This window comes from Anopheles coustani, chromosome 3, assembly GCF_943734705.1.
Source record: "Anopheles coustani chromosome 3, idAnoCousDA_361_x.2, whole genome shotgun sequence".
NCBI classification, from domain to species: domain Eukaryota; kingdom Metazoa; phylum Arthropoda; class Insecta; order Diptera; family Culicidae; genus Anopheles; species Anopheles coustani.
In genome coordinates, this window is record NC_071288.1 from 95,869,174 (window position 1) to 95,874,951 (window position 5,778).

A 5,778-nucleotide genomic window follows, 5' to 3' on the forward strand; every position below is an offset into this window, starting at 1 on the left:
GGAGTGGGAATATTCAATGATGAAAAAACGGGACGCAAACTTTGTTGATAGACGTAATCTTGGTATTATTGGGAAAAACTATCCAACTCCGGATTGGAAGATTTCATGTAGTGTTGTGTCAAGTAGCTCATTTCAGTGAGCAGAGCGAGCCACCTAGCTCAGCAAAGTGTTGCTACTGAGCTTGCTCACCTACTAAGGTGGCTCAGCAAACTCAGTTGTGCTGGTAGCTCATCAAACTTAGTGGAGCTGGTAGCTGATCAAACTCAGTTGTACTGATAGCTCATCAAACTCAGTTGTACTGGTAGCTCAACAAACTCTGTTGCTGGTGGCTCAGCAAACAATCTAAACTCATGTTACTCAACTGTCGGTTTATGGAGATAAAACATACTGTGTTTACTGAGCCACCAGTACAACTGAGTCTACTGAGAAACCAGCACAACTGAGTTTGATGAAAGATCGCTTGAAAATCTTGTTCTTGAACGAAAACTTCAAATTTTGATCTAAAATAATCAATTTAAAATGAGTCTTAAATGGATTTTTGTTATTCGTTTTGATGAAAAACCCCAACAAAGAGTCCATAATAGAAAACACCCAACCACAAAAAGAACGTCAGAACGTCAACGACAGACGTGAAAAAGCAACAACAAAAAGCCTAACTTTACGCCCCGCTGAATCTTGTGGTTGGAGCCGGTGCGTCTCTGTTTGTTGACCTTTTCGTTTCAATCGTTCGTCGCCATTTGCGGGGGGGGGGGATGGTGAAAGATGAAAGCGCGCGGATCGCGAAATTCACGAACCGACGCGAAAAACCACCCCACCGCGTCTACCTTTAAAGGGTGTGTACTTGGTCGGGTCTGGCTTGGACACAAGACAAATAAGTCCACTGTTTGCACAATTTTTACCCAAATAAGGAACACAATAGAAGCCCACCGTTGGTCCGTTGTTCCTGTTGATCCATCGAAGGCCCATAAATTGACATCCGTGCGTCTTTCGTTGCATTTGTGTTCTTTCTGCAGTTGGCGCATTGCTCAACGGAAATACCACAGTGATGCTGAATCAACGTGAAGAACATTCGGAGGTGGATTTTTTGTTTTCTTGAGTGACGTCTTTGGTCAAACCGCGCAGAGCGAAATCTTCGCAACACGAAACGAGGAATGGAGTAATGACGAAATCGTCTCGAGACGACTCACCGACGTTCCTAGCACACGATTGGCCAGCAAACACCTTTCCACCCCTACGCATCCCCTTCCTCGTCGATGACGAGGCACATTAGGCGGATCGTAATGCAGAAACCGGATTTCAACAAACCGGCAAGGTGGGATTTTTAACTGCAGAATTAACGAAACCCCAGGCACGATCAAAGCGAATCAAGCGGAGGATGAACCGGCGCACGAAGAAGCTGCGCGCGTCTGTGTTAAAATATGGCGCCACGCTTCCAAGGAAATATTTTAGTGATTCATCTCCCGGCGGAAAACTTCACTGAAATGGCGGTGAGGCAGGAGAAAACCCCCAAATGCATCCCCAAAGCCGTGTGTGCGAATTTTATTTTAAGAACTTACTTTCCCAACAGTCAACGGGTGTAATCTTGAGACCTTCCCAGCGATCTTCTCAGTCCGGAGAAGTGAAACATCAGGAAAAGATCGGAAAAATTACGCAGAGCCAGTAAAAGTCTTAATGGTCGGAAAAAGGAAGCTGGAGTTTTGGGATTTTTCGTATCCTATATTATAGCACGCATTACACATCAATCTGCATTCGTGGAAAGTCCGATGCGCGATCGAGCCATGTCTAGACCGCGTCTCAATTAGCATCTTGTTTGGATTAGTTCTCGAACACAAGAGAAAAAGAGAAGGTTTATTTTTCTTTATTTTTGGGTAAACAAGGCATCTTTCTCTCGGCATTTTCTCATTCTCTGCCTCGCTTGGTGCTACTTTGTGCTTGCATCAGAAGGTTTTTTTTCCAGATGGCCTGCAGACAGCCGTCCAAGGGACCATGACTCGGGTCCAAGTACAAGGAGCCTGGATTCTGCAAACAAAAAGGTCAAAAACCCGCTCGCACCGAGTCGTCCGGAAAGGGATGCCGACTGCTCGACATCTGCGAAAGGACAAACGCACTAGACGGGGGGTTTGGCCAGCAGCTGAAAACCTGTTTACCGAGACGTTGGTTTTGCGATGCAAGCCGACTTCATGGGACGCTGTTGGACGACCAAACCGAGAGGAAAATGGACGTTAACTGCATCCCACGCCGGGAGTACGAACGCCAAGTGCGTTACGCGCATTCCTCTTCCCTTTCAACAGATGCTTCTCGTACGGGCAGGGGTTGGCAAATGTTCGTAAACAAACATCAAAAGGAAGTATACACTAGAATATTTATTTTTCTCCGACATGGATAACTATTTTTAAACAACCTTCTAATCATAATCTTAATGCCCATATGAAAGTCACAGTTTTTAAAAAATATTAAAGGAGAAGTTCTGCATCCCTGACTTCTGACTAATAGTATTGGTACGCCGGTAGCAACGACACAGCTGCACCCAAGATGTTTTCCCTCTCTGATTTAGTTTACGAAGGTGGCAAAGCCCGAGGCAGTTGTTTATACATTCCATAAACACTACACCCAAACATCGGCTTCCCCGCACGAAGCATTTCCATTCCGTTTTCCATTGCGTCTGTTTTCCTTCACCCTTCCCAAACGTAGCCAAATGAAACCATTTCCGAAGAATCGCGAACATGAGCCCATTACATTGGTTCCGGTTGCAGTTGTTGACCGATCCCAAGCACGCTGGGAAAATCACTCGCCAGCTGCCAATGAAAATTTGCAACCCCGTTGAAGCACGTTGACAAAGTTTTGGAACAAAATGTAGGTCAGTAGACCGTGCGTTGCCAGGGAAACGAAAAGCGGGTCGGCTGAGCTGTAAATAAAAATCTCACGTGCACCGGAAGGTGTGCCACAGTTCAAAAATAAACACGTGCCGCCTCAACTACTCTCCTTGCGCGAGATTCAATTAGTTCGAAAAGGAAACTATCGCGTGGAGCATTTCGGTTATTTTTAAATTTCCAACGAAAAACAATTAAAACAGTCACTCTTTTGCTCACTGAAGGAAATTCAAAGGTTTTCCCCGCAAACGTTAACGTTTGTTTGAAAGAAACATCGATTGAACTCTGGGATGGCGGGATGGAAAAACATTTCCCAAATCGTACAAAATCGTCAAGAATGGGAAAACGAAACTCCCAAACGATGCCGAGTGCATTAAATATGTTCCAAACGGGTGCCGAAAGAAAGTGGATTCACTATTTTTAGAAGAAAACAAAATGCATTTCTTTGCATTGCCATGGGGTTTTCCTTCCCCCTGTTTCCGTGTGTTAGACAATCCGTTCGTCTGAAACCCCTCTAAGATTTTGCTGACTTTGTTCGAACGGAACGTCATCCGCTAGCATTTCGGAAAAACCTCCACGATGAATGGAGGGAAATGGATCAGCTCGGTTTACTTTCGCCTTGAGGCAACAGTTTGCTGCTTTTGGGGGCTTTCGGTGTACTAATTTTCACGATGCACCATTACTTGCAGTGATTTATAGAGTCCGCCCGCCCCTCGGGTTGACTTTTACTTCCTGGCGCGCGCGTACGATGGAAAACTTCCCGGGTTCAGTGGGTCGTGTGCTGCAGGAAGCGGACAGCACCCCTCCCGGGTGACGGATAGCAGGTTTTCAAAACATTGATCACATAACCGACACTCGCAAACACTAGCTCTTCAGCATCAGGGACAGTTGAACATCGGTGTGAATTTATATATTTAGTTTCCTTCCCGCTCGACAAATCTGACGGAATGGCTAGTTCATAAATTAAATCTGATCCCACTATTCAAACGGAACGGACAAGTTTTCCTCCCAATAAATTCGTTTACCAAGTCACAGGTGACGAAAAAGATTTAGGTCAACCTGAGTTAACCGAACGTGTTGAATAATACAATTCGACTTCGAAAACCAATCGAATGATTTATGGTTTATTTATAAACCCATTAAAACCACCACAACAAACAATGCACCATTCCCCGAGGAAAGTTTGCAATTATGAGGTTATAAAACGATCTGTCTATTTTAACACCTCACCTTCACACCTCTCGCCTTGGCTAATTTATATCCAAATTAGTACTCGCTCGAACCCAAACGAGAACGCTTTCTCGCCAGCATTCCTGGTGCAGATCGGGAATGGGACAACGACCCGCCGTGAAATGCACATAAAATTAGCCGATACAAACCGCTTTCGACAGCTGTATTTGTTGCGGCTTTTTGGTTAATGCTGCAGCTGCGACGTTTATGGTGGCGGCGGCGCCGACGACGCCACGCATTCATTGGCGCACGTCAATGTTTGTAGGTCCAACAAGCGGCGGCCTTCGTCTTCGTCGCCGATGCGAAACGGGAAAAGGAGCCGAGTCGAGCCGTTTGCCTACATTCCAAAATTGGTGAACCCAGGCGACGCGCAACTCTTCTAAATCATCTCCGTGATGTTGTTGGGACACGGGACACGCGAGAGCAACGACACTTTGGACATCCCGTACGGCATTTACCCTTCAATATATAGCCCAATCAAACACCCGATGGGTTGGAAAAGAGTGGAAGGAGGTAAACAGGGAAGCCAACAAACGTCAACATCGTCGGACGCGAGAGAAGCCAGCGAACACCCGGCGGTAACTGCCACTGCGAGCTGTTTGGCTTCGAAAAACGCGAAAGATTTACGAGCCAGTCTGATGCTGGAAAGTGGAAAATATATGTGGAAAAATAAATTTCACACACGCACACCCCCTGCCCACCGGTCCGTCAACTCGTTCGCTCGGGTACTCAGCCGAAACGTGCAACACTCGGTTCTCGGGTCGATGGTAACGCAAGTGAAACGCACGCGGCCAAAAATAGAATCCCCAAGTGGCACTAATCTATGGCTATTGAACCGTGCCGTAAGAATTAATCCCGAAGCCGGCCGGCCTGAGGGTGGGGGGGCGAAGGGAACACTTGACTTTCCCAAGCGTTGGGCCAAAACAAAAAAAAGGTGCGAAAATTGCGTGATCTTCGCCAAATCGCCGGGATGAAAACCACAACCGCGCCGATGGGAACCAATTTTGCAAACCATTAACGGGCGCAAACAAACTAAATTGCATCAAAACAAACAGTTTTAATTAGCGAAGGGGAAGCAGTCAGCACAAAACGGTGCGATTATCAGCCTGGCAACGATATCGAGGGTCCTGTGGCGCAACGGATAACGCGTCTGACTACGGATCAGAAGATTCCAGGTTCGAATCCTGGCAGGATCGGTTGTGGATACGAGAAAAAGTCTCTTTTTTTAAGGTAAGTGTATGATCCCGAAACTGATAGAAAGCTAAATTAGTTAGTAAGTTTATATTTCCCTACAAAGTTACAAAACAAATTTGAAAATAGCTCCCTTTGGTTTCAATCATTTGAAGAATGATACAAAAGGTGGAAAAGATGCATATCAATTAATTAATTTACACTCTTTGAACGATCAAGTAGAAATAATTCCAAAGTTGAGTGTAGATTCTGAAGAGATAAAAAATAGAATTTAAAACAGAACTATAAAAAAATACATGGGCGGCAACAACATCATAGCTTCGTAAAAGAGACATCGGTTGACTCACTTTACATAGGGGAAAGAAAGGTTTGTTACGTTAGCAACATTGTTCGACGACTCTCAAGTCATTAATTAAGAGAACCATCACGTCCGGTTGGCGGATGGAACTGACCTACCGCACATATGTTAGCCGCAGGCGGCCCAGCC

General features: G+C 45.6%; 1 non-coding gene across 1 annotated transcript; it reads left to right on the plus strand.

Moving 5' to 3' along the window:
- The first annotated feature begins 5,223 nt into the window (after positions 1 to 5,223).
- Positions 5,224 to 5,296, plus strand: Trnar-acg (transfer RNA arginine (anticodon ACG)). The gene has a single exon. It is a non-coding gene; the product is annotated as a tRNA-Arg (tRNA).
- The last annotated feature ends 482 nt before the right edge of the window (positions 5,297 to 5,778 follow it).